The following is an 18,750-nucleotide window of genomic DNA, read 5'->3' as shown; positions in this document are numbered from 1 at the left end:
TAACTCCAGCGGGACCTGGTTAATCTGTGCTTAGATTATCTCAATTGCGCCCAGGATTAGGAAACACTTTAGCAGGGACTAATTTTACCCGGTGGACAGCAGCCTGTCTGACTTCTTAATCCCATCCCTTGACTCCCAGGACTTGACTTCCAAGACAGACGGGTCCCGAGCACCCCGGCAGCCAGGCCCTGTGCACATGGGGCTCTGTCTCGCTGTGGGGTTGTGGTGGGAGCCGCGATGCAGTTTCAGGTCTTTTGCACAGCATTACTCTGCCTTTGGTCTTCCTTGCTTCCTGCTTTCACCTCCTTCTCCACTAACCAGGAATCAGGCAGAAGGCTCTGAGCACTGAGCAAAGCGTTAGGCAGGACAAGACAGGGCTGTGTTAATTACCCTGATTTTCTGAAGAGAAGCCGTAGTGGAAGATGAAAGGGAAAACAGCTGATGTGAGAGCATTTCTTTCTGCCAAGTGATGCTTTGAGAAGGTCTCCAGTGGTATTTCCGTGGTAGTGTAACTGAGTTGGGTGCCCTGAACCTCAGACAACCTTCTGGGAAGGTAACTTCATCCAGCCTCTGCCTTCCAGAAAGGAAAATAACTCAGTGCACAGCTGCAGTGGAAATCCCCCACTTCAGGGAAAACAAGGAAAAAACTCCATCAAACCAAACAAATAATACTAAAACCCCATGTTTTTTGCTTGTTTCAAGAGAAAGAAAACGTTTTTTGCACTTTCTGGCAATTAAAAAAGCCCCAAAACCCCAAGAGGATGTTGCTAATAAAAAACAATGCAAAAACCCTCACTGATTTCTTATTTGCAAAATTGGCGGAATTTAGAGCGGCTGAATTTGGGAAGCAAAGTAGAGGTTTGCAAGTATGAAACACTCATGTGGCTGGCATCCAGCAGCTCCCCTGCCGGGGAGGAAAAGCCTCTAACACAGATTATCCAGCAGTTTATGCAGCTCAGCTTCAGCGGGGAGACCTTTACGACAGCAAACCTCCCAACAGCTCCGGTTATGAAACCCCAGGGCTCATCCCTGCCGGTGCCTCCTGCAGAGGCTGCCTCCTCCCCAGCCTCCCCCTTCCCAAGGCTGTGCAATTCCCAAACTCGGACAGGGCCCAAAAGCACTGCTGAGCCGTAATTGGTGCCTGAGGTGAGAATTACAGAGGCCCTTGAGAGAAAGGCAAAAAGAAAAACAAAACCCCAGCTCCAAACAAATCAGCAAAGCAGCAGCAACAGCGAACAACTCCTGCGTGATGTAAAGACTTGAAAGAGGCAATAAGTAAAGTCAATTAGCCCACAGACTTTGCCCTGGCTTATATGGAGCCGGCCTGGTAGAAAGAAGGGCAAACCCAAAACCCATTAGCCCCAAAAGCATCACTTCTTCCTACTCTAAAATACCCACTAAAAGGAAAAAAATACCAAAATGAGCAGAGGTGGTGGAGGTGATGCCAGGAAGAAAAGGGGAGCAGAAGGGCAGGTCCTGCTGGGGAACAGGCTGATGGTGAGGAAGGAGCCCCACTGCCAACAATGGACCTCCCCTCCTGCTCAGGAGGGACCCCTCACCCGCGGGGGTGGCTTTGCAAGCGGCTCCAAGCGCCCACGCCCTGGGGGTGTGCCGGTAGCACCAAAGGCGTTTCCAAGGGATGGGGGAGCTGCTTTGCCACCATCCCTCCCTGGCCCTGCTCTGTGTCCAGCAGGCAGGTCACAGCTGCCCAAGGGGGATGTGGCAGGGAAAGAGCCAGTCGTTCAAGTGTTTAAGGCCAAAGTTAGGAAAGACCAGACCTCCCAGACCTCCAACTCTTTTAATCAGGATTTACAGTTGTGAATTCACTGTTGAGGCCATTTACTGTCCCTCCTCCGTCTTGCAACCCTCATATCCTTTACAAGAATGCTCTTTTGGTAGCCCATAGGTACCTTTGCACATCCTACCCTTAATAGAAATTACCTAAAAACCACGGAGCTTTGGGACCCAGATACTCAATATGCTTCTGTGCTAAACATGCCACAGTGTCTCTTAACTCCTGACAACCATTATCCAGCTGCTAAATGAGTCTTATTATGAGCAATTTTTGTAAATCATATTTGAAAGCTTAAAGTCAGAACGAAGAAAAAAAATGGATCTCGGGTCATGAACTACAGCAACACCTGGCAGGTTGGTTAAAAAAAAGAGAGAAAAGCTAGGAAAATTGTTGACACAAGATCCTGGGGTGATATTTTACAGACATCAACATGTATGTCACACCCAAGCCCAGGGCAGGGCTTACCCAGCCCTCCGGCTGCAGCGCTGACACCCATCGCAGCTGCCTGACACCGCATCCTGCACCTTTGCAGGAACCTCTCAGCAGCTAAGCTCGGGACGTGCCAAAACCCCAAAGATTTTGAGACAGGACACAATCTGGAGGGGTTTTTATCGACCAAAAGTATTTCCAGTCCGAGGAAGGCGGGGGCAGACAGCCTCTGTATCGGCAGCAGCATGGTATTAGTTGGCAACTCTCCCCCTTTTGCCTCCGGTGCTTGGCGAGTCTCCGCAGCTCTGCTGTTGCAGGTGAGCGAGGTGCCGAGCAGGGGAGCAGATAAACGATGTGTGTTGTGGCCCTGGGCTGGTGCCTGCGTGTGCTGTGTCATTGGATTTAGAGCCGTGCACGGGCCATTGTGCTGTTCTGAGCCGTGGGTTTTGGCCATCACTGATTAAGAGCCCTCCGGCGGTGACCTTAACGAGCTGGGTAGCGGGTACTTGTCACTGTCGCTGCAGAGGGTAGGACGGGGGGATGGGCCGGCACTGTACCCAGCATCCAGACGGTCTTCTCCGGCTTTGCTGAAGCCCAGAGAATTTGTGTATGTGTGAGGCACAGGGCGGCAGAGCGGTGCCTGGCGCCAGCGGGGTCTGCGGGTGGCATCCCCCTGCCCGGGGAGCGTGGCAAGGAGCGGGAGGGTGTTGGAGTGGCAGCGGGAGCACTTGGATTGTCAGGCGTCATCAAAGCCAGTGCCTCGGGAAAAAAAAAAAAAAAAAAAAAAAAAAAAAGGCAGCAGGGAGGCAGGAGGCCGGGGGAGCCGTGCAGGTGTGACAAATTAAAGATCAGCCCTGCCGCGCACGGGGATGCTCCGCGCGGGCTGTGCCCCCGCCGCCGGGCGTTCGTCTCACGCTGACACGGCCTCCGGCTCCGCTTGCCCCGGCTCACGGCCGGCTGTCCCCGCGCCGTCCCCGAGTGTCCCTTCGCCAGCCCCCTTCCAGCTACACCCACTCATTAGCAGTTCACGACTTGCAGCCTCGTCTTTGCCTGAAATCCTGCAATTACTCGGTGCGCTGGCTCAGATCTGGCTCCCGCACGGCAGTGAAACAAAGGCGAGTGGGAACAGGCAGCCCAGCTGCCGCCAGCCCCGCAGCCATCCCCGGGCGGGCAGCTCGGCGATGGGGGGCACAGGTAGGGTTCAGGTTTCAGGCTGAAATTAAAGCAGAAAGGGAATGGATCATCCATGAGCTGTAAAACAAGAGGAGGTTTTGTTTTATTTAATGTGAGGCCATTTTGGCCGATGTAAAATATCTATCAAAATGGAGACAGAAAACAGTTCTGCCCGAAAACGTCGGGGCCAAACTGGCTTTGAGACTTGCATAGTCCTGAGCCAATTAAAATGTCATAATAATGCAATCTCAAAAAAAGACACGGTGTCTGCTAGTTACGAGACGCAGGCAAGAAAAGGAATCATTCCCCAGTTAGAAGTGTTTATCCAAGCGGCTCTCCATGAGAAAATCAGCCAGTGAAAAGGGAGAGGGAATACCCCCAAAAGCAGCAGTAGCCTAGATGCAAGTCTGTGCTCTGCTCCGTGTTCACACTGCCTGTGCTGGTGTCCCTGGAGCTCTCCAGGAGTTCAGGGGGCTCTTTGCAGGTCTGGAAAGGTCCTGCCCGCACTGCAGGTCTTGTGCTTTGGGGTGGCTTCATTGCAAATGGCAGTTTTAGCCTCTTTGTTGAATTTCCCAGCCTTGATGAGTCTTTGGGAGACATGTGTCCCCCAGGTATATCAGCAGTAATGGAAAGTGCCACTGTCACTACAGGCACTAACTCATCATTTTGATGACCCATCGATCCCTGGAAGAGTCGAGTGGAGGGTAAAATAAATGTGGTTTGCTGGGACAGGAAGAGAGGAGGAGAATACTGAAGGCATTTTGCTTCACTGGCCACTGAAATGAATGGAAAACTGGCCACTGGCTGTAGTGGACATAGGGCTGGACTGTGCCCATGTTCAACCAAAGTCAAGAGACATGCTGAAAGGCAACTCCCCAACAGCCATCCCCTGCTAGAGGGAATCCCAGCTGTGTCCCTCTGGAGCTGCCCAGAGGTGCCAAGGCTTGTGCTTGGTACTGTCTTGCTCTTTGGAGAATCCCAGACCTGCCTGGTGTGAGAGGGGGACTCCCACACACTCCCCAAACTGCAAGAGGCTTCCAGGGCCAGTGGAGAAAACTGAGGCTCCCACTCTGGCCAGCAGAGCTGTGCAGTGGCTGCTGGGGAGCAGGAGTTTCCCGGAGGGAGCCGATTCCCGCCGATGCTGCAGGCTGCAGTGAGCCCCGGAGGCCATCCCCTCTCCTGGGCTGCCACAGCCAAGTGCTGAGCTGGAGCTCATTAGTCCTGCTGTGAGGGAAGCTAATTAGCTCGGGGAAAACGCCATGCTAATTTGCCTAACCGGCTTTGGGGACCAAGGTTAACGCTGCCAAGCAGGCTTGGATGCTCTGCCTCTGGCTGGGGCTCTGCCTCCTGCAGCCCATGGGCTCCAGAGCGGCTTTGAACGTGTTACCCCTGCTCTTTCGAGGCCGTGTGAGCTCAGGTCTCCTGGCAGGGGGGACTGTCATCCTGAGGCAGCTCCGGCACCACTGTGCTGCCAGCCGGTCCCACTCGGCAGGCAGATGGAATAGCCTCAGCTCTTTGCTGCGGACGCGGGCACAGCGGGGTGAGTGTCTCTGTGCCAAGCAGAGGTGCCGTGGCCGTGCCTCTCTGCGGCTGCCACACAGCTCAGTGCAGGATTTACAGCCGGTGTGGCCATCCCTTCACACCCCTTTCCCCCGTCCAGCTGCCCCCTGCTTCCATGTTACACACTGATTGCTCCACAGGCTGGGGCTCTGAGAGGGCCTCGTCTTTTCCGTTCTTTATCAGTCCCCCTTGTCTTGCAAGAGTGTAGAACTTGGAGAGGGCAATTTGAACAGCGTGTGGAGCAGATGGAAGCAGGTCCCTGGCTGTGGCCAGGTGGAGGGAGCACTCAGCAGGCAGAGGCTGGGCATGGCAAGCTGAGAAGGGGCTCCTGGCTCCATGAAACGCTGCTCGCTCTCCGCTCCCTCTCTACGTAATGCTAAAGCAATTGGTGTCGATGGCTTTTGAATGAGTGTTTTTGGCATGCAAGCAGGAGGCTGCCCCCCTGCTCCCCCACCCCACGGGAAGCCAAGCTTGGTTCAGCACGATTTACAGCAAGAGAGAGAAAGGAAGAGAAACATGTACAGCAAAGAGGCAGGGAGAGAAAAACAGGAGCAGGGTAATCTTCAATGCAAGCTTGCAAGCTGGTCTAAAAATAGAAGGTGAACTGTTCCCCAGTAATTAGCCAGGAGATGGTTTTATTTGCAGCAGTGAGATTTTAGCAGCAGTGCTTTTGGCAGGAGGAGATGGGAATGTCCCAGCAGCTCTAACCTTGCAGAACAGGAGGAGACTTGTCTCCCCTTGCCAAGGGACAATCCCCACAGAGAACAGGCAAGCGTGGACTCAGGCATGAGCACATTCACATCTTCCTCTGCCTGCCTGGACAGAGGGAGCAAGAGGGCAGCGGAAAAGAGGTAACCCCTCCACCACGGCCTGCTGCCTGTCTGGGATTAGATGCTCCTCAGCTTTTGCACTGGAAGAAATGATTAAGTCCTTTTACAGGGGGAGGAGACAGCAGCATCCTGGCATAAGGGCTTAGTCCCTAAAGGGGTTCAAGCAAGGACAAGCCATGCCCGAGGTCTCAGTGAGGAATGGCATAGGGACCCAAGCTTGGAATACAGCAAGAACTGAGCCTGAGGCCCTCCATTTGCCTGCAGGTGCATTCTGCAAGTCTTTGCATCCAGGGGAGGTGCTGAGGGTTGTGCCCACCCTAAACCAGCATGTGAAATCAGATAGGTGATGGATGACGGGAAGTGGGTATCAGGCTGGACTTCCCCAGCCAGCCATGGTGGACATGCAGGGTTAATGCTGGCTGGTACCTTTTGGTCTTTCTTGTGGCAGCAGCACGGACAGGAGGCTGTCCTCACCTCCAGCCCGGTGCAGGGGCTCCCCACGAGGCAATGGGCATCTCTGTGCTTCTTGCAGGAGTTGGGCTGCCGAGGGGTTGGGGTGGGACAAGTGGCAGAACTGTCCCAGCCTGGCTCTCAGGTGGCCCTTGGGTGCTGGAAGAAGTGAGAATCTTCCCCTGGCTTTGCTGGAGAAGCCTAACAAAACCAGGAATAATGTTAAAATTCAGGCAAAACCCAGCATTTACATCCTGCTGCTGCTTACAGCAGGAGTGGGACTGGGATGGAGTCAGCATGGATCCAGGTCGTTTCATGCATTTTATGGGTTCTGACAATGCAGGATGTCAGCGGGAAAACAAAATGTAACAAAATGGAAAACAAAAGTGCAAAGAATCACCTCAGCACTGTGCTGGCCCTCTCCCACTGGTCCAGCCCTGCAAGCCCCAAACCCACCCACACCCCAGAAGGAAGACAGAGGGACTGGAGGGACACTTTGACTGAGGAGGTGCAGACTGCCTAGGGGCAGCCTGTGCTGCAGCCTGACAGGACAGCCCTACGCCATGGAACCCAATGGCCCTTGGGCAGGGGATGGTCACCACTGCCCCATGTTGCACAGGTGTGTGGGGTACTGCCACCTGCATCCTGGAGGGGAACAGTGTCACAGGGGTGTTGCTTTCCAGACCCAGGAGATCTGTTATCATCCTTGATAAAAGCTGGTTTTAGCAGAGCAAAAGCCCAATGGTGAGAAGACAATTTGACCTGCAGCCAGCAGCTCTCTCTGGGCTGGGAATCAGTCAGTTGCTGAATGAAAGAAAACAGGCTTTACATCCCATTTCAGGCAACACCCAGCCCCTGCTGTCCTGTTGATTTTGTGGCTCTGCAATCATGTTTAACTTCCCATCTTTCTGTCTCCCTATTGCTGCCTGTGAGGCCTATGCAAACAGCAGAGGAAGCAGGCTAACTGCCTCTGGAAAAGGAATGGTGATAACAGTGACACTGGAAGAGCCATCACAGGCCGGCAGTTAGCAAACAGAGAACACAGGGAAAAGCACCCCCCTCTCCCTGGATGCTCTTCTGAAGGGTTACTTGTACCCAAAGGAGGTTGTGCTGCTCCGGAGTGCCAGGCGCTGCTGATTTGTGAGTGTCCTCTCTACTGGGACACGATTAACTGGAAAATTTACAAGCTGGGAGGTCTCTCCAGGAGCCAGTTTAAAGCCAGCGGTTCCTCCGGCTCACTCCTGCGTGGCAGAGCAGCTGTTTACACTGGGTAAAAATTGAGGAGCGGGATGGGAGCAGCCAGGGCGTGTGCCTATGCTGGTAGTGGGGATGGACGTGCAGCTGTGGTGGGGGGAACATCTTGGAGTTATGTTGGGGGTGGCTGGAGAGCCTCCAAGTTGTGCCCATGCTGCCTTTGGGGCAGGAGGGGGGTTTGCTGTGAGGCCCTGAGTTCAGGAGGTTGTGTGGATCTTCACTGCCCTGCTGTGCCCCCAGCTGAGGATGGCCGCAGGCTCCCTTTCTGCTCCAAGCTCTACGGAAACTGTGAGCTGGCAGATGTGCTCTCACCCCCAGGCAGGGTATGGATGTGCAAGAGATTTGTCTCTTTTTCACATATATATATATATATATATATATATGTATGTATGTATATAATAGCAAAGTGAGGCCAGGTGTGCACTAACCTGGAGTGTGGAGAGGTGATGAAGCCCAAATGAGATATGAAGAAAGGACCTAACCTGTTTCCTTTTTTCCTGTTTTTTCTCCTCCTTCCTCAGTGTGTCCATTGCCCCTACTCTGGCAGCCTTGCACCGGAGTGACACCAGCATTCAGTGGCCAGGGATGACACCACTGTTCCCCTGTGCATTCCTCCCCTGCCCTCCTCTCCTCAGGGATCCTCCTGCAGATAGAGAAATCCTCCCGGGAGGGAAGTGGCAGTACGTAGGTTTGCACAGTGATGCATGAATGCAATCAGCCTGGCCTTTCCAGGAGCACAGGGAGCATGTGGTGAGGGGGCGCAGCCTCCCCGGAGAGATCATACCTGAGACGCATTAGAAATGGCTGTGGGGAATTTTTAAACTAGCAATCAAGAGACAGCTTGGAAATCAAAATCAGTGATGGACAAAGAGGCCAGGGGGAGGCAGGGGCTGCCCCTGCCCCAGAGGTGGACAAATCTGTGTGAGTCACTGTCCTCTTAGCAGTGAGGGACAAGACCCGTGCTGGAGCGAAGGGTGAAAATTGGCTGGGAGTACCAATGGCTCTGAGATTTCCCAGCTACAAAGGACTGGGCTCCTCTGACCTGCTGGATGACAAAGCACTCACTTCTCAATTGCCTAAAAAAACCCCAGACAATGTGAGAGGGGACTAGGAGGGGGACAGAGGTCAACAAATGTAGCATGTCTCATTTTGGTGCAATCTTTCCCTGAGCTTGGGTGGTGGGTGCTCAGCTCTGGGTTTCTGGGAATTAGACATGGCTTCCAAGAACACTTTGGCTCCCAGACCAAAGATTGCCTGCTCTTCCCAAATGCACACAGGGAGGGTGTGAAGCATCATGTAAACTAGGTCTGCTGATCCAGAATTGTCTTGCTGGGAAAAGCAAAGTGAGGAAGAAAAAGCCGATTATAATGCTGTCAAATTAGCAGAGCCTTGCATGACAGGTATGGGAAACACCTGCAATCCCAATCCATACAGTGCAGCATTTTAAGAGTGGTTATTACAAACAGCTCTGCAGGATGCACAGCCCTCCTCTGCCTGCACTCCCCTCTACTCTCATCCATGGCCTTTCACTTCCCCCAGCTCTGGGCAGCTCTGGTGCAGTAGCTTGCACTGCTCCACACCGGGAGGATCCTACCTTAGTGGCTTTTCCCAGTGCTTATTCACATTTTGGAAGACAGTCAAGTCCTGGAGCTGAATCTGCTCCTGGCATTGCTCTAGCCTTGTGGCTAAGGGCGATGCCAGCAGTGAATCTGGCTGGGAATGTCTGCAGTTTCTTCAATAAAAGGGAAGTTAAAAAAATCCCAGCCTGGCATGGCAGAGTGGAGCTGTGCCCCCTGGCAGTGCCAGCTGTGTGCTGCCTGGAGCAGGCCAGCCAGCACGGTGGACAGATGGTTGCTGCCCATGTTAGCATGTTGCTCTTTCGAGGAGGGACTCATGCTTTTCCTCCATTCACCTCTGCATTTCAAATATCAATTCTCCATCCAGTTCTGTGTTTTCAGCTAGCAGCTTGCTCGGAAACCTTGGGCTGAAGCAGAGACATCTCTTTCCCCGAGGCCGGGGATACCATATGGCACACTTCCAGCCTCGGAGACCAAACAGCTTGCTCAGGCACATGCTGGGGCATAGGTGTCAGGGAAGGGACTGGGTATCTGTAAGAAGCCTCCCCAGCTCTGCTGCCAGGGGGTTATGACCTTACGCCTCCTTCTCACACTCCACTGAAAACACAGTGGTGCAGGCCGTGGCTCCCCAGACTGGGCTCTCCTGAAGCCATGGGCATGCAGCTCCCTTCTGCTGGACTTGACCTGCCCCATGCTGGGGCCCAGGCTCCAGCCTCAGGTTTGAAGCGAGCTGTCTCCCAGTCCAGGTTTGGGAAGGTGTAGAGGAGGGAGGAGAGCCTCCTCCTTTGCTCCTCCTCCCCTCAGGGCTCCCCTGCCAGGGCACTCCCTGCCTTTTGCAGTGATGGAGAATGCTTCCTAGCGTCCATCAAGAAATGATGGGATCCTGGCACCCACGTTGCAGAGCCAGAGCTGCTTGGAGCTCTGAGCAGCTGCAGAGGACTGCAGCAAGCCTATTTCCCTTCCCTCCTGCTTACACATGCACTCATGGGCGCTCTGTGGGGCACGAGCAATGACCTCAGAGTAGTGTGGCAGTGGGTGAGGGCACAGCAGGCAGTGCACGGGCAGAGGAGCTGAAATGGAGAATGGAGAAGGGAGGAAGGGAGAAAAGCAATCCTTGTGGTGAGCTTCAGGACTTTGTTTGACACACATTGGTAAGAAACTAATAAAAAAAGAGTGGCACCTGGAAACTGTGAGTGGAAGCCTGGTGCAAGGGATGAGGACTTGCTCAGGGATGTTGTGAGGGTTCGGAACCTTTGGCTGGCAGAACCCAGGTGCCATATGGGGTGTTAAGTGCAGTGGCACAGGAGCAGGAGGCTATTTCGCATTCTTCCACCAGTCCTGGGAACGTGAAGCCTGGGCCTGACCTGGGGGCTGCCTGCCTCATGCATCACTGAGATGACAGCAGTTATTTTTTTCTTGACAGGACCCAGAAACCAGGTCACTCTGCATGTAAATCTGTAACAAATCTGGCTGGGATTAAGCGGGCAACGGAGAGGTGGCAACAAGCAGCATTCATCAGATGTGCCCGTAGCAAAGGCTCCACACCCCTCACAGGGAAGGGAGCAGAGGCACATTCTTTCTCGAGCAGGGGGGTTGCTACGCCAGGAGCTGCCGTCCTGAGTTGGAGGATTTGGGCCGTGATGGCCTCAGCAGAAACAAACGCTGCATTCCAGGGAGGCCATTCCTTGAGAGCAATTAAATAATAATAACATGACAGTAATAAGCAGATCAATCAATCCCTCCATGAGCTGAGGGACCCCGAGGGGAGGGCTGGGCTTTTCCCAGAGCAAACTAGGGCCAGCTCTTCTCCAATAAACACAAATAATACCAGTAACAAACCTCAGATCTCCAGCCAAACTTTGGCTAATGACACCCGTGCAGGATGTGGGATGCATGTGGGCTGGAGGGACACAGCTTTAACTTTGCCTGTGCAGTGGACACTGTGCTGGGCAAAAGGGAGAAACAGCAGCATGGCTGCAGCAGGCAGGGGCTCGTGATCTGTTTCTTACTCCTCCCTCCTTCTTGAGGAGGTGAGCACAGGCACATGGGATGATTACAAGCCAAATTGAATCTCTCCAGCAGTGTGCCTCCCTGCTCCAAACTAATCAACCGAACCTTTAAGGGTTAAAGAATAGCAGCACTTGTCTCCATGGGCATTGCAGGACCTATTTAAAAATCTCGACCCCTTTGGCTCAGTCGCTGAGGGAATTTTTCAGCTGAAAATGCCAGGGCTCTGGGAACTGTTAAACCCCACAAACCCTAGATTGCTTTTATGCCTGCCCCAGGCTGCAGCCTCGGATCTTTTCTTTTCCCCTCTGCAAACTGCTGGGTAATGAACCCTTGTGGCATGCCAGCTCACCTCCCCTTCTCCCAGCTGGCAGCCCAGCTCCACAGCAATGCCCTTTTGTTCCACCGGTGCTGAGATCTGCAAACTCATTGCTAATTACTGCATCTGGGGCTTCCAGCTCCAGCGACGACGCCAGGACTTTCTTCGGGCTCCTGATGGCCAAAGTTCATCCCCCTGCTTATTTCCCTACCAAAGACCATTATCTCTCATTTACATCTAAACTAGTTTTTTATACCAGTTTAAACGCTGCCCCTCCCCCTATAATCTCAATGCAAATGAATTAAAAGTTCATTCTTCCGATGCTCAAATCCTGCGCACTTTCTTTTTCACTTCTTATTTAAATCACACACTGTTTTGAACTAAACCTTTTATTTCCTCCCAATTATTATTTCTGGTGTGTTTTCCAGAGCCTTACAACACGGCATCTGATTATACACAAAGCTTCGGAATAAAGCCCTGCTTTTTCCCTTCATTAAGGACACAAAGGATTCCTGTGTGAGCCAAGCAGCACTTTGGACACTAACACAGCTTTACACCCCAAATCACATCCTGGCTCTCTGCAGAGCAGACTGGGGAGTGGATCCCAGCCCCTCCTTGCTGCCAGCATCCTTTGCAGGCTGCAGCCAGCTCCTTCCCTCCTTGGAATGAACATTTTATTAAGCTGTGCCAGCATGTTCACCCACAAACTCCCGTCCTCTGGCTCTTCCTACATCACAACCAGGTGTGTTTGCTGGCTAATCCTGCCTGCTTGGATCTCCTGTGTTTGCCTCCGTGTTAGGGGTCCAGAAGCTTGGTGGGTCCACACAAGATTTCGCTGTTGCTGACCATATTCACATATAAAACCTAACCTATGAACCCCACGGCCCTTCCTGAAGCCAAAATTAATGAACTTTAGGCCAAGTGGTGAGACCAAGGACATGAAGGCAGGCAGTGGCAGGACATCTTGTAACCCTCACAGGTAGTCACCACATCCCTCCCGGATCTGAGCTCTTGTCATCTGGAAACTGCCTGAATCAAACCAGCAGCACAGGAAACCATCCTGTTTGCAGCACGTTTCCCTTATTTAACATCATCACGCAGAAAGGAATAATGTATGCCGTGTTTACCAAGCGAAGAGGGGAGAGCTTTCTATCAAAACGATGCATTACTGAGCTGATTAGCTGCACAAGAAGTCTCTCTAAGCAAATGGGTTTTATCTTGTTGAATATTCCAGCATTTTAAAAATAAACTATTCGTTCCTATCAAGTTTTAAAAATACTTCTGACTGGCGGTCACCTGGAGCTGACAAACATTTAGAACCGTGGGCGTTCAGGACAGATTTCAAAGGCAGTTCATAGGATGTGAGAAGCGAAATGGACACAGGATGGGAGTTGGATCACTGGTTTCTGCCAAAGAGAGACTTCTTTCAACATAGCAAGATTTTGTCTCACAGGCTTTGCAAGGGTCTGTAAGGTGAGGATACTAGACTTGCAGCTCTGATATCATACCACACTTCTCCTCTGGGACCTTGGGTAATTCAGGTTATACTTGTCTCTCTTAAACTCTCTATCTGTAGAACGGAGATATTGCTGCCTGCAGTAAATATCTGCAAAGTGCCTGCATGTGAGGGTTATTACTGCCAAATACCTGTGCAGCTTTCACCTCTGCTGCACTGAGAAGCCAGCCCGTATGAACGATCCTCTGTCTGGTAGAGTGGGAATCTCATGGTATGGGAGTGAACATGGACTGAGAAATGTGAGGAAAGCCAGAGCTGCTCCATACCAGGATTTTTTTCTTCATTAAACATTCAAAATCTGATGTAATTAGGTACTCTGGCCACTGTAAGCTTGCCTTCAGCTTAGAAACAGCCAGGCCAGGCCATGTGCTTCCTTGAGAGCCAAGCTGCCTTTCCGACCTGCCTATGTCCCAAATGCCAGGACGGCCAATTCTTCTATCACACCAAAAGTAAAATTAACATCTGAATCCTATCGATCCAGGTCAGCCAGACCCCTGAAGAATATACAGCACCAGGGAGGTCACGAATCACCGCAAGAGCCATGGACAAAACCACTAATTGGCTTCTTTTCAGCCACATCCCTGTGCCACCAGGCTTGCCCTTCTCAAGCCACCCTATGCTGCCTCCGGACTGCTGAGACCCAGCCTATTTTTGCAGGGCCAGAACACTTAATGATACTTTGTGTTACTGATTCTGTAATTCATATTGTTTGTGCTGGCAGGGAATTCCCCATGACATTTTATCTCAGCCAGTCTCCTCTGGATGTTTGAAATATTTGGAATTATTATTTCTGGCTCATGGGTCCACCCTAGGTTGTGGCAGGATTATTCCTGGGTTGTGCACAAGCACATGGCCACCCTCCCCGGTGCCATTGGTCTGGAATAGATAAGACATGCTAGACATATAGGACATATCAGGGATATGGGTTGGGGGTGTGCGAAGTTTATGGTAGATTAGGAACAGAAAAATTAAAGCAAATGGGCCTTAAGGCGTTATCCTGGCTGTTCCTGGCTGCCACCAAAAGGGGTACGGGACTGGGGGACTGCGGAGTGGAGGGCCCATGGAACGAGGTAGGGAAGCTGGCTGGGCAGGAGAAACAAGCAAAGGGGCACAGCAATGCCGGGGTGCTGGTCTGGGGTCTGAGTGTGCTCTGTGGGGCAGAGCTGGGGGTTTGATCTGCAGCTGGGGCCGGAGTGTGGTTTGGAGAGAGGTGCCTGTGTGTGTGTGTGTGAACCTGGGGGCTCCCACCAGGACGGGGACACAGGGGCTGAGGGGCATCCCCTGCTCGGCTGCGTGTGTCGCGGCGGCTCTGCTGGCAGGCTGCTTCCCTCAGTCAGCTGTGTGCATTCATCAGCGCACGCCGGCCCCTGGAGCTGCAAGGCGTATCACAAACGGCGCATTTTAAACTCTGCTTTTAATCCCACCATCCTGCGCATTTAAGCCTGAACTGCCTTGCATTTGAACCTCTGCACAGGCCTTTTGCAGCAGCCCCCAACCCACAGCCCACTCTCGAGAAAAACTAATTAAAGCTGCCTGAAAGGCTGCTAAATATTAAGAGCCCAATAACACAGGGACATCATCATCTGAATGACAAAAGCCGGTGGCCAGTGGCTGCTGATAGGCAGAGGGGCCGGGCAGGCTCAGCAGAGACATCCCACCGCCCTGGAAACACCATCCGCGGAGAGCGCTCCGGCGCTTCCCGCTCCGCATCCCACGCGTTTCACCAAGGCCGGGCTCAGGCCGGGCTCGCTGCCGATTCACGTCACGTAAAGGCGGCAGGGCCAGCTGGCCGACGTGGGCTGCGGGGTCCTGACCCTCATTTCTGCCCTTCCTCCAAATATTCTGCAATTACGCGTCGGTTGCTCGGCGGGGAGAAAAGCAAACACGCCGCGAACGCCGGCGCGCTGTGCTTGTTTGCTCTCAGCGGCTGTGGCACAGGCTGCTGCTAAAGAAGAAAGTAGGTGACGGGCAGAGCTGGTGTTTTGGGGTTTTTCATGTCATGGAAAGGCCAAGAGACCCTCCAGGATGACTAGCCAGTGAATAAAACCCGAACAAAACAATGGGCCAGGTAAAAAGGAATTAGAAGGTGAAAAAGAGAATTTGAAATTCAGCTACATCACACCTCTCTCTGAAAATTTCTTTCCTGCAATTGTTCTGAGTAACACGTACCATTACTCTAGCTGAAAGAAATGATAAAAAGCATTTCGTTTTCTCAGCTTGTTTGCTTTCTACATCTGGCAGTATTTTGTGTGCAGGCAGTCTCACCGTGTTCTCGAGGTAGTAGAGTGCTTGGAAATGGAAGCCGAGGAATAACAGTGCAAGATGTTTTTTTTTTTTAAACTGTTTTGCAAACGCTTCTGCTTCTAACGACCAAAAATGAGCTAAAGCCCTTGGCAAAATATGATATGACAATAAATAACATAGCAGTTTGCAGTGCTATTGTAATGGTGAGGAAACCTCCACGCTCCTTATTTAATATCCAGATACTACATTGCAGTACAGCAGAGTAGAATGTGCTGGCAATAACTTCCCCAAAGAAAAACTGCCCTTTGATCCATTGCTGTCCCCAGCTGTGCTTTCCCCAAGGGGCTGGAATGGAGATGTGTTTACCTTGAGTACTTCCATGGTGATTGTCACCTGTGCAGCTCCTCAAAGCCTGAAGTCTTCCAGGGGAAGGGGCATTAAATGAGTCGGGCATCAGTTCACTCTCCTGATCTGAGCAGATGCTGGGGAGATGCTCTGTGATTTAGGGGCTTAATGGTATGGTCTGCAGTGAGCAGGGTGCTCTGAAAGAACCCAAGACCCAGTGCACAGCAAACTTACACATGGGACATGCCAGGCTGTGCATTGGCACTTACAGCACAGAGGCTGCTGGATGAGGATGTCATGGCTCTGGGGTGATGTGTGGGTTCAGAGCTGTGGTTCTCACCTTGGTAGTCTCACAGGAGTTCAGCTCAGTTTGCTGATGCCCCAACAGCAAGGGAAGAGGGAGGATGAACACATGTGGAGTGAAGCCATGCAGCTGGGGCACTTCAGAATCAGAGGGATATGGCCCTCTCACAGTCCTGTCCTCCTCATCTTTCTCTTTGTGGCAAGGCACAGACAACAGAGCCATAAAGGACTCTGCAATTTGAAATGGCCCATAAGCATTTTGGTGTAATGAAGTCCAGAGTTCGGGGGAATTATTTTTCACACTGGTGAAAAAAATAATAAAAAAACCTGCTGGGGAAAATTCAGGTGAAGTTTATCTGCCCTTTAATGAGCAGGTGTGCAAGATCACAGCTCCAGTCCAAACTGGAGGTCCTCTTATCTGATGCACTCTCCCTCTTGAACACACCTGTAACTGAAGTCCCATCCCTTGTCTGGTCACCCCTTTCTCTGGTGAAGCTGAGGTGTTGATGAAAGCAGGACAAAACTGCTCGAGCCATTTGCCATGTGCATTCTCTGCATACCCCACACATCTCTATTAGTGCCCCCAACCATGTACCAGCAGCACTGGGGGCTTAGCGCACTAGTGCTTGTTTAACCCATCCTGGCTAAATGATCATGATGCTCCCCACATATTCTCCAGGGACTGTTTACCATCACCCTTTCCTCTCCTGATCCCACTGGATAGGAAGGCAGGAAAAAGGGCAGGTCCCAGGGACAGGGCTCCTGCTCTCCAGTCACCCCCGGGTCAGGGGGTGTTGGCAGCCCAGCACAGTCCCCAGTGCCTGCAGAGCACGCATCATTCGGAGCTCTGGGATGAAGCCCAGTGTGCTGACTCTGGCTTGCTCAGAAATTTTTGAATAAAATGGCTTTTCCATGAGACAGTGCAAGCTCATCAGATCTGATTTGTTCCCCAGAAGAACAGCAGCTGCTATAAACTTTGACCAAGAAAAGGATGGAATTTCTGCTTAAAGCCAGAGCTGGAGGAAGATATAACATCGGGCCTGCCTGGCCAGTAGCCAAATGATTAGGACAAAGAAAAGACTGAGTACAAGTCTTTTAGCTGACCAGAGCTTGCACTGGAACCTGGGTCTCCAACACAGTCAGTGGGTGGTAACTCTCCAAGAACTGTGATGTGGAATGGGGAAGGCAAAAGAAAGCAAGACATGCTGCGAAAATAAAAGCAAAAAAACCCGCCCAAACACAACCCTGAAAACACACACACACATGCACAAAAACTCTCCCACAACAGAGAGAAGCGGGAAGCTGCCATCAACCAGGGAAAATTTCCAGCTACGAGCCTGCTCTCAGCTATCCTTATGCTGAACTGCTCAGCTAAAACTCCCAAGGGCATCTCCAACGTCTCCTTTTCTCTTCCTCCTCCTTTGAATACATACATGGTATTCAAACACCATACATACATACATACATAAGCTGTAATACCCAGGACATATTCAAAGTATTTTACATACCAGCTACTGTTTCTGTTAAACCTTCTGGGCTTTGTGCAGTGCCTGCAAAAACATCTGGAACCAAGTGGAGATTTAACAAAAACCCTCTTCGTATAAAAGTTTGAGTCATGGAACCAAATTGTGTTCCACACAGGGGCACAAAAATGGTACAAAAATTAAGATATTAATTTTAATGTGATCTTAAGCATTGGTCCCAATTAGGCATATGCCCAAGTCCCATTGGAATTAAGCACATCATTTCTTTGCTGAACAGGGAAGGCTGCTGAATCAGGACTCCAGACTGTAAAATTGCTCAATTGCCTTCAAATTTCTGGGGAAAAAAAATAGTGTGCTCTGAAAGCAATCACAAAATACATTTGGTATTCAAAGAGTATAAGTGAGTGCAGGGTTTATAATTAAATCCTTATCTACGAAGCTGCTACTGAGTGACTGTACATTCTGGGTAATTTTTAATGGCCTGAAACTCAAAAACCAGCATAACTGATTTTTTTTCGCTTTTTTTTTTGCAGAAGACACAGCTAGTTAGCTATAATTCTGCAACAAATCCATTACTTCAAAACAAGTCCCTGATCCTGCAAGCCTGAATGCACTTACTTTTAACAATGCAAGAGTACCAAGGGGAGTCATGGCAGAAGCTACCAGTGTTAATATGGAGCAGCATGCAAGATATAGAATTAAAAATGTATAAATATCTACAAATAAATAAAAATAGGGATGGGGTTGAGCCCTGAAACGTGCATTGGAGCTCTAGCCCTCATTTTCAGTCCCACAGCTGCTTCTGCCCAGGGCCTGGGAGAAAGCCCATGACAAGGTGACATGTGTGACTCTGGGAGAGACAGCAGCAGCAACCAGCCTCAGGAGGGCTAAAACTTCTTTCTCTCTCTTTAATTATGCCACATTTTTTTGGAAATAGTTTCTCAACTCTTCTCACCTGGGTGAAAAGCTCCATGGTACAGTAACAGCCATGTAAATAAAGTTCCACATCAAAGAAAGGATACACAGGGCAAATTTTCAAAGTGGGGTAAGTGATATTTTTTTAAAGCTTGGTAAATTAAAAGACAACTTGTCCAGTTTTGCTTGAGCTTTTGGGAAAATTCACCATGCTTTGAAGCCAAACAACTTTTACATCCAATAATAAATATATGAACTTAAGGTTCAAAAAGGAAACAGTGGGTTGGCTTGCTGGAGAAAGGCCCCTGTCTTTCCCAAAAGCACAGAGAGAGAGAAGACAAGCACTCCTCCAGTGTCATTTTCTGTAACACCGAATTCTTTAAAATACAAATCTTGCCACAATTACAGAATCAAACATGAGGTCTTCCCTGAAATAAAAGGTCGCATGCCTTTAACTGTAAATAAGTTTTATAAAAAGCTCTTAAGCAGGTCAAAGCATAGCAGGGACACTCTCTGCAGACCAGCTTCCTCTCCTTCCACAGCTCACTC

At 51.0% G+C, this 18,750-nt stretch overlaps 1 long non-coding RNA gene across 1 annotated transcript; it reads left to right on the top strand.

Annotated features, from left to right (window-relative positions):
* The first annotated feature begins 2,356 nt into the window (after positions 1–2,356).
* Positions 2,357–18,047, top strand: LOC116440307. The gene is made up of 2 exons (XR_004238538.1): positions 2,357–2,541; positions 17,820–18,047. It is a non-coding gene; the product is annotated as an uncharacterized LOC116440307 (long non-coding RNA).
* Positions 18,048–18,750: the final 703 nt, after the last annotated feature.

Source organism: Corvus moneduloides, chromosome 2 (genome assembly GCF_009650955.1).
Source record: "Corvus moneduloides isolate bCorMon1 chromosome 2, bCorMon1.pri, whole genome shotgun sequence".
NCBI lineage: Eukaryota > Metazoa > Chordata > Aves > Passeriformes > Corvidae > Corvus > Corvus moneduloides.
The sequence above is the reverse complement of the archived record's forward strand: the minus strand, read 5'-3'. Positions and strand labels throughout refer to the sequence as shown.